Genomic DNA, 10,988 nt, shown 5'->3' with positions numbered 1-10,988 from the left:
TTGTACGAATCAATCAAATGAAAGATTCATTGGAAAAAATCTTTTATTGGTGCATGTATTTTTGTCGAGTTGAACATTGTCCCTCCTGAACTTGAACAAACTACTCATAAAAAGTCGGGTAATTTAGTTGGATTTTTTCTTTGAAAGACTTGTGTTCTCAATGTGTAAAATTTGGGCTCTTATTGGTTCAGTTTGCACTTGAGCATTGCCTATTTAAACGTAGGGAGAAATGGGCTTTTTTGGACTTGATTTGGGTGCAGAGATACATTAATTTGTATATTCCATTTTGAGTTGGAAATTACTCTTTAGGGAGGACTAACCTAATCTATGTTCAAAGTTGACCATGGCTACATGGACCACTTGATGGTTAAAGTAATTGACTATGCTTAATGACATGGCATATAGATGCTGCATGTTGACATGGTAGATGAGGATGCAACCACAAGTCGGCTATGTGTATTTTACCATGTGCCTTCAACAATTGTGGACGTGATGGTGTGGTTTTACCATGTGCCTTCAACAATTCTACACATACACATACACGTACACGTACACATACACGTACACACACACATACAAATACACATACACCTATACATATACATATACATATACATATATAAATACATGCATGATTGCATACATACATACAAGATGTATATTTATCATGATGGAGACATTCAGTTCCTCTTAAATCTTGGTATTCCTGTCGCCCATATTTTGACTTAATCCAAAACAATGTTGACACTTGAGCCTCCATTGGCTATCACGGCCTTCGTTGTATGATTTTGGACCTTGACATCAATCGCAAGTACCTCTTTGTCCCATATCGTTGTTTCAGTGACATCAATGTTCGATGCTAGGGGTGGGGCTGTGGCCCATGGGTTGTACTAGGATTTGGAAGAATTTCATGCAATTCCATTAGTTGACTAATCGAGATCATCACGTTTGGCTTGCAAAACTTCTCCCAAGCTATGTCGATCTGCTCTGCTCTAATGACCTTTTAGCCAATTCTTGGAATGGGGTTTCATTGGCCCGACTTGTGCGCTTGTTCTGCTTCTTCGGTCACCCTTTTGGTTGTCTATCAAGGTAGGTCATTCGCATCTCTTGTCATGATCCTACCAGCATAATAGTTAGTATACATGGGGAAGAAACAATTTTAAGCAATCCCTATTCCCAAAATCTAGGATTAAGCTAGAACCAAAAGTTGAAAATTGAGAACAAAACCCACAATAAAGTTTCATTCTCAATTAGTGAAAAGTTTCCTTCAAATAATACCCTAAAATTTTGAGAGGACTAAGAATGAAGTTCCAATAGATTGAATAGTTAGAGTATCTTTCTTAAAATTGAAATGACAAAGAAGGCCTAAGAGAAGTGTACTTGCCATAAAACACTAAACGAACTATATACCCAAACTTTGTCAAGCATTCCAATAGGCTTTACAATTAAAGGAACAAATTGAACCATAACTCCAAGGAAAAAAGACAGAATACTCATGGCACTATGTAACCTTGAAATACTATTTAACTAGTGTGGTTAAGAAAGTAACAAGCTATACTGAAGATGAAGGCATAAAAATATAGCTACTAACCCTTAATATTATAGAGCAAGGGAAACATAGAAGACAAGGCTATGTACTAATAGAAAGCAATAAGTTGGACAAACTTATTGTCAATATTATGACGTTGAAAATGAAGGTGAAAATGGTGGTGAAAGGAGATAATGCATGACCATGAGTAATTAATGTATTAAAATAAGGGTGTTGAGACCATGCAAAATAGGAATTAAAAAAAAAAAGGATGAAAGACTACATACAGATGACTACAACAACAAAGCACAAACCGTGCCATAGAAACAAACCATGCACAAAAGGCTATAGCAGAGGCATACATAGGCAAAATCTAATGACAACAAACAAACCACATCACAAATGCATGATGCACTTAAACAACAAATGCAAACACCACACAAAATCATGCAACAAGAGCAAAATGCACACAAACCCAACCAAAGCATATAACAACATGCAAACGCACAATAAGCAACAAAAAATTACAACACCACAACCTAGGAAGCCAATGGCCAATAAAGCATGAAAAACAAAACTAAATCCCTAAGAAACAAAGTGCCATGGACCCAAATGACATGAATTTCATTGTGGCGAAACAAGTAATAGAAAAGGAAAAACTCAAAAAGTATGCATATAATGCAAAGAGTGCAGTGGAAAAAGTATGTATAGACCATCATCCCACCCCTTAAGTTGTAGCTAATGCTAAAAAATACCAAAGTCATGTAAAAAATAGCTAAATTTATCAAGGGAGAGTGGTTTGGTGAAGACATTTGTAGCTTGTTCTTGTGTTAGAACATGAATAAGCTTAATCACACTTTCTTATAGATGAAGTGATATTGTGCTACAATATGCTTTGTTTTGGCATGAAACACTCGGTTCTTTTCTAATTGAATACTACTTTGTTGTTAGATTATATTATGGTAGGATCACACGAGAGTAACCTTCTCAAATAAACTACTTAAGAGGCAGCATTTAAAGGGGAAACCACTAGTCCATACTACCAACCCAATCTATAGTAGTGGTTAAGTAAATCAAACCAGTGGTCCACACTACTTCCCTAATCTGTATTGGTGGTTAAGTAAATCAAACCATTGGGCCACACTACTACCCCAATCTATATTAGTGTTAGATCTGTATTAGCGGCAGTCAAATACATCAAACTACGAATGAGTTATCTGTACTACTTAGGATTTGTATTTGGTGACCTATCATAAGTTGAAATATTATGTTTGATTCTCAATTGATTCCATGGAAGCAGGCAAGGATTTCCAATGATGCATACACAACTACATCCTCAAAATTTTTTGAGTGTACTTACCTTGTGCGCACATAATGATGTGAATTCCTTCAAACTTCATGCCATAAAATAATGGAGGTCTCCCATGCCCTTCATGTTAAACTTTGATGCAAGTTGACTTTTGACTTCTAACGTGAGCTTGCACTTGGATCTTATAATGACTCAATCATCCACTTAGAGAACAAGAACAATGTCCTATGATGTATTGTTTATGTATAAGGGAGGAGATGAATGTAATTGTTGGCAACCCATACTAATAAATTGATCATGGATCCTAATATTTCATACTCTCGGTGTTTGCTTCAATCCACAAGGATTTGAGCAATTTGCAATTTTTTTGTTCTCAAAATTTACACATGTAGATCCATAATTTAGAATACTATTCAAGAAAGCATTTTTTATGTACATTACTGTATTGGACAATCAAAGTCTGATGCTAAAGCAATAACTGTTTTGACAGTTGTCATTTTGGCAATGGGTGCAAAAGTTTCTTCAAAGTCTATTCCTTATATTCTTGTGCATATAAACTTTGGAAACAAGCTTGGATTTGTACTTGTCAATGGTATCATCGTGATTTAATTTTCCTTTATAAACCCACTTGCATACTTTCCTTGCCTTATCTCTGTTGCTAGAAGATTTGATAAATACTACCAAGTCTTGTTCTTGATGAGACATTTTACTCCTCATTCATGGCATGTTGCCGTTCATGTACTTAAGTTGATTCTTTGAAAGATGTAGGCTCATCAATTTCAATAACTTTTTCCATGAAAGCAAAATAGCATATGGTAGTTGTAGTATCAACAATTTTCTACATTTTTTGCTTGCCTTTTCTTTGTGTTGTCACTATAGAATAAGCATTATTTGATTGTGCTCGCAAGGTAATTTCTTGAATTACAAGAGTTCATGACATAGTAGGTAGTGAGATTAGGAGGCTCGCCAAGGTTTGATGATCTTTCCTCATATGAAGACATATTTGACAGATTGATATCACATTTCTTACAAAGTTCATTTGGAACATGTGCATTATTTAGATAGCCAAATGATCATTTGAGGGCATAATTCATGTGAATGTCTCTTCTAGTGTCATGTTTTACAAGATAGTAGTAGGACTTCTATTCATTAGGTGTATAGTTGTTTCACAAGCTTAGGTATAATATGGCCTTGGAATTTTATTTTCATTGAGCATATATCATGCTGATTCTACAATAGGTCTATTTTCACTTTTGCTACTCCATTCTACTCTAGAGTGTATCTATATGTGTATTTTCTTTTTATCTTAAAGTTTCCACCAAAGACATTGAACTCAATGACTTGCATTCAACTCTTTGTCATAATGGAGACCTTTATGAATTTGTTATTTGATTCCCCACAAGTCTTCAAACACTTGAATGCTTTTAGAGCATCTGATTCCAGTTTCAAGAAATATATAAGGTCTTTTAGGAATAATCTCCAATGAAAGTAATGAACTAGAATGCTCTATTCAAATGACAAGATAGACGCATAAACCCATATGTCAAAGCGGATGATTTGGAGAACATCTGATCTCCTAGGCCATGATGTTGGAAAGGTTGCATGCATTTTGTAGCAAGGTTCATAGAAATATTTCTTAAAATAATCCTATGGAAGCCCTTGTATATGTTTAATTTAATGAAACTAGGATTTTGAAATCAAGTTTCCGAAACCTCATATGATGGCGTGTTATGCACCTTTACTTCGATGATTTTAGAAAGTCATGGTCATAGGATTACATGAATTAGATAGTAGACTGAGGCAAAGTGCTCATGTTGATGTGATAGATAGCAAGTACAATGTGCAGCTTTTATAGCCTAAGGTAGCCTTATCTTCTTGACACTCATACATCATTAGTGATGTTGGTGTAGAAAATATACTTCAAATTATAGATGTCACACAATACAATAAAATCTAATCAAAGGTCAAGTAACCCTTCAAACCCACACAAGACAAACCACCACCTCCTTCACACTCAAGCTAGACCTAGAACTCTGTTGACATTGTAGACTCTGAAATAAGCCAACAAACACCCCTTTAAAGAGAAGGTGGTGTTGTGCAACATGCCAAAGAAGTTTCTACCAATGAACCACATCTGTACTACCTAAGGGCACACTCACCATCTGCACCTCTAGTGTATTGATATTCTCTCCTATCAAGATAAGATCCAAGTAGTGAGGTTAGCACGTAGTTGCTCCTTAGCTTGTAATAGGGATCCAACTTCATATGAAGCCTTTTACAAAAAAAGGCACATAGAGAACACACACATTATTGCATTCATTTTGGGAGACTACTCCGAGTACAATTATTCTCTCCTAGACATAAATTGCAAAAGAGAGGGGATTTATAAAGCCTTTCTATCATCAAAATTATGTTGGATTGAGAGGTCTATGACCTAAGCACCCACATCATGAATCTCCTCCTATTATTCTCTTGCTTCTTGTCTTAACTCTCCAACCAAAGCGACATGATGCTCATTTTCCTTTTTCTTGAAGCAGAAGGCTTTTTTATTTATGGCCCTCTTCCAATCACGGCATTGTATCTCTTTCCAACCTTCCACTTTGAAGAAGGTGTAAATGAACTATCCATGTTGTCATTGCTCCTAATTTTATCTTCTTTGTTCCTTCATTCCTTCTCAAGTAGTAGTGCTACCATCTTGGAATGTAGTCAAGGTAATGCGAAGTACTTCTAGAGAAGACTAGAATCAGGATACATCTTTCATAGTTTTGACTATGATTCCATCTGGTCCTCATTATCAATCTCAATCTTAATAATGGTGAGTCAATTAATGATGGAATACATAGCAGCAAGATGGTCATTGAGCTCATCAAGTTTTTCTGGGGTGAATTGGAGGTTTACATTATAATATATATATATATATATTTCATGATAAAAAAAAGATTTCTCTATCACATATACAAAAGTGGAGGAACTTTTGAGATAGGTTGGTGATAGTTAATAGCCAACTTTATTGGTCAATTTCTGCTTAAGCTACCCACACCATCTTCTAGCCTGAAGGCATTCAAGGAGAGGGAAGGGGGTTTGAATGGATCATCAATGGCTAGGCCCATTAGAACACATGCCTATATGTTGCGCCCGGTTGCGCCCGGGCTGTATAAATTTCTCTATCTCTAGCTCAAGAAACTTTCCTAGAGAGACATAATAAGACTCTATTCAGGGGTAGAAAGACATAGGAAAATGTGGGAGTTCCACCCAGCTAGGGCCTTGGATGGTGGAGTCATATCAAGGATAAAAGTCGAATCCCAAAATTGGACTAAGAGAGGTTGATTATGAATGGTCCAGGAACCATTTTGACCATAGCACTTGCCATTGTGTTTTTTCAAATAGGAACACCAAGTATCCATTTTGTAGAAACTTTATGTTCAAGACTAAGTCCCTTTTTTCACCCATGTATTCTGTTTAGGAAGATAGCCAGAGGTTTGGGTACACTGCACATAAACAACCATAGTGTTTGTACTCAATGATTACATGGTTTCATATAGTAAATTGGTGTGGACTTTACTACATGGGATATTAATTTAGTTTCACCTCCCCCTTTAGAAAATTCACTCCTTTGGGAGTGGAGAAGACTTTCATTGCCCCAACACTAAGCACTTCCAAGGGGACACTTTTCAGTTGGTGGGAGTTCTACAAAGAAACTTTTGGACTCACCTTGGGTGGCTCCTACATAAGATGCATTGCCTAACAAGTTGCATATAGGCTTCCCCCTTGCTCCATTACCTATGGTCTCATTGCACACCATATTTTTTTGACTCCTAAGCTGCCTTTTGGGAGGACTCTCAGTGAGCTGCTTGATATCAGCAACGGATTCCATCGTGTGTTTTGAATTGAACATTTTCTTATCTTGAGGTTCATTATTCATCATTGCATGAGCACTGAGTATTGCAAAGAAGCATCAGAGTGTGTTAGCCTTTTTAGATCCATTCAATAGGTCATTTTTCTCTAAATACATAATGAGGCTAAGGAATGACATGAAATGGCTAGGAGTATCATTTTTTATGTCTTTCCATTGCATGTTAAAATGCCGTCTTTCACTTGATTGTCTTTTCCTGGTTCCATAGTAGGAGTGTACTCGAGTAGCATAGATCTTTCATAGATCTTCTCCACACCAATAGTACATGTCTAGTTTCTTTCATTTAGTCTCATGGCATTGTCAATTCTATCCTTCTTTCTCTTAGTACTATGTATCCTTGCCAACACCATCACTTTGACAAGGCCATCTCCAACTCTAAACTCTAAAATCTTAGTACTACGTATCCTTACTAGCACCATCACTTTGATAAGGCCATCTCTAACTCTAAACTCTTGGCTAACTTCAAGTCTATTATTAAATCATTTAAAGGAATACCTTGTCCCAAGGTGAAATAACTCAGCAATTTTAGACATTTTTAGCTCATAAAACTTTATTTTTAGGAAGACCTTAGAGTTAAATTTATTACCCAAATTTCCTTTCTTACCTTTACCTTGTTGGAGGAAAATTTAAATCAATATGATGTTAAAAGAGTCAGCTAGACCAAGGCCAATAATAGCACTCACCCTTTGATTATGTTGCTTCCAAGCTATGAAATCTATGGATTTTGATGAAGGAGTCTCCTTGTCTCCAGAAACTAACTCCCTCGCATGAGAATAGGTTTACCAAGTTGGGATTTTGGTACTTGAGAATCTCTCCAAAGTATTCACGGGAAGAGAAGATGCATATAGAGCCATGTCGAAGTGGAGAAGCCTCAAGCAAATACTCCATAGTAAAATTTAGAGAAAGAGGAGTAGATGAGCCATTAGTAATGCCATAATACAATTATAAAAGAATGCTCTAGTCAAAGAGGATGCTAATTAAAGCTAGTTGTAGTAGGTGCACCTCAAACTAACATATGATAGCATTGTGATTGTAGACTTTGGGACACATAGTGGTGGAGATTAGTAAACAAATCAACCAGATTTTCCTAAAAAATAAAAGTAACACTAGGGAAAAAGAATGATGGTTTTGAACAACATCATCAAAAGTTGATGATAAGTCTCAAAGAGCATGGAACATGGTTGATTTTCATATATTCTAGATTGAACTTGAGTAAAAAGGAAAATGTAGCAAAAACAACCAAAATCATGCATATCACCCTCCTCAGGTTTGCAAGAAAAATGACGTGCAAGATATCCTCCATGATGGTAGTAAGTAGGTCTAACAATAGAGGCACATAAAATTTCATATAGAAAAATGACTAGAAAAGTAGCTAGATAGATAAGGGTGGGTTTCTTCTAGATTTCAAGTAGAGCATCTAGAGAAAATACAAAAAAAAAGAGAAGGGAAAATCCTTGAAGAAACTTAGTAGATCTTAACAGAGTTGGGGCTAGTTGAGTGGCAGAATAAGAAACTCTGACTGTGGTGGGCAATGCAGCTTGAGCAAGGCAACACTTCCAAAGGGGGGTGGTAGATGGCAAGATAGAGGTGATGACTCAATCTATACACAAGTGGGGTAGAAATTGAGAGGCTTTGTAGCTCCCACGTAAATTGACACCCAATGACATCAAATGATAAATACTTTTTGAATCTTCAAAGGTGTTTCCACCAACTATGGTAGTGGAAATCTGATGAGGTAGATTTAAAAGGTTGGAACTCCAAAATGTGGCTCTAATACCATTACAAAAATCATGGTGAGAAGGAGAGAGATGATCACATGAACAATATAGTAGAGCGAGGCAAAGTACTCATCTTGATGTGATATATAACAGGTATAATGTTCCTCTTTTATAGGTTGAGGTAGCCTTGTCTTATCCATACACATTCATAATTGATGATGTCAATTGAGAGAATCTACGTAACATGATAAATGATGTCATAATCAAATCAAATCCAAGCAAAGGTCAAGTGACCCTTCAAACCAACAAAAGACAAACCATGATCCCTTTCACACTCAAGCTAGACTTGAAACCATTTCCAATATGTAGACTTTGAAATATCCCAACAATGATAAGCAAAAAGGTGCAATGTTCATATGTGGCTTGCAATAATGTGGTAGTGTAGTGTACATATGCAATGTGTTTTAGTGGTGATGTGGCGATGTGATTAAGTGGCAGCATGTGATGATGTAGTAGGTGATGTGTCAAGTTATTAATGTGGTAGCAAGATGCTAATGAGACAATGTGCCATATGTCAATGCTGACATGGCAAAGTGGATAAAGAAGACGTGTCATTTCCACGTGTTAAAATGTGAGGAGATAAGTATAAGATAATGATGTTGTGCCATGTCGTCTCTCTCAATGAGGCATAAAATTACTTGTCTCTATGTCTTCTGCCATAGGATAAGATGTGCAAGGAGTTTCATTCACGGAGATCATAGAAGATAATGTAGCCTATAAAAGCTATACTTTAGCAATTGGTGGGGGGGTCAAGGACTACAAGTAAATAATTGCAACTAGTTTTATGTGGGATGCACTACAAGACAATCAAAGCTTAAGGTCCAAGAAAATTTACTTGAGGTCCCACCCATAGTGCTTGAGAGATTTCATGGCTTGAGGATAGCCAACAAATTATGGTTGTAAATTGATGTAGGACCCACGGATAGAGGTGAGCACATGCAAGAGCTATGCCATCCATGTTAGTTGGAGGTGAGAGCAAAGGGTACATCGATGATTCAAGGGGATCCAAGTGGAAGTACACTAGTATCATTACTGTATAAAGTCAAGCTGTGGTCTGTGACTCAAAACATTAGCCTTAGAGAGTCAAGATACGGATTGTGACTCAACACATTGGCATTGTTGAGAGCCCATCACATACCTGAGCACCTACATTCCTACATTCCAATGAATCTCCCGGGGCTTATTAGAGAACCTGCTCAAAACGCCAATAGCAAAACTGACGTCTGGTCTGGTGTTGCATAGATAGATGAGACTGCCGACCAACTTTCTATACCTCCTGATGTTTGTTGGTGGTGAGGCATCCTCCATAGACAACCTCGCATTTACCTCCATAGGTGTAGCTATCTCCTTGCACTCGGACATACCAAATGCCTTCAAGATCTCCCTTGCATATTTTTGTTGAGAGATGAAGATCTTGCCTAGCTCTTGCCAGACTAACATAATTACAATGAAGGAAGAAATTCAAATAGTCACAGATTGTTTCTTTATAATCTCTTTGGGAGGCCTTTATTGTTCTTTTAGCATCCCGATCAAATCGGCCATACCGAGTGCTTCGATAATGTAGGTTGCTTAAGAAGTCCAAGAGATCTTGTCATGCTTTTATAATACATTGTAAAAGTCTTTCACTCTCTGCTATCTTTTGAGTCTCCTCCCTCTCTATCGGCCTTTGTGTGTCGAATTCCTCTCTCTCCATCCGTGTGAGTGGAGAGCCTTGTCGAATTCTTGCATCTCTCCTTGCTCCTTGGTCAGCAACCCATTGTTTGAGACTGTCGATTCCAGACTCCACGTCTCCGCCGACGATGCCAAGGACATCCATGGTGGGTGGAGAGATGATAAATTAAGAGTGATAAACAAAGAATGTGCTTGTAGAAGGACTAGGATGGACGAAAGAAGGGAGTCTAATTATATTATTCTTGTCTTCAATCACTTTATTTCATAGATTTAAACCGATTCAAAATATATCATCTCATGTGTCTCGCACATTTATGGTCTTTTATTTTTTACTTCACTCAATGAACAACTCACCTCTCTAAATTTATTAAATTGGTTTTACTTTTTTGAAAGTCTAATTTATTATATACAATAAATATCTTATGATGAGAATCTAATAATTATATCATTCTTATGTTCCATCACTTTATTTTATAGATTTCAATGTACTCAAAATCTATCATCTCACATGTCTCGCATTACGGTCTTTCATCAGCAAGTCTAACTTATATTATATTAAAAGAATATCTCATGATGAGATTCAAATAATTATATCATTCTTGTGTTCCATCATTTTATTTTATAGATTTCAATGTACTGATCAATGTCTCCCATTACGGTCTTGCATCCCATCATTTTATTTTATAGATTTCAATGTACTCACTATCTTACATGTCTCACATGTCTCGCATTACGGTCTTGCATCTGTTACTTCAAATAATCTAGTCATCTCAGCCTTTACCAATTCTT

This window comes from Dipteris shenzhenensis, chromosome 28, assembly GCF_047967505.1.
Source record: "Dipteris shenzhenensis isolate YYH24624 ecotype China chromosome 28, Dip_SZ_1.0, whole genome shotgun sequence".
Classification (NCBI taxonomy): Eukaryota; Viridiplantae; Streptophyta; class Polypodiopsida; order Gleicheniales; family Dipteridaceae; genus Dipteris; species Dipteris shenzhenensis.
The sequence above is the reverse complement of the archived record's forward strand: the minus strand, read 5'-3'. Positions refer to the sequence as shown.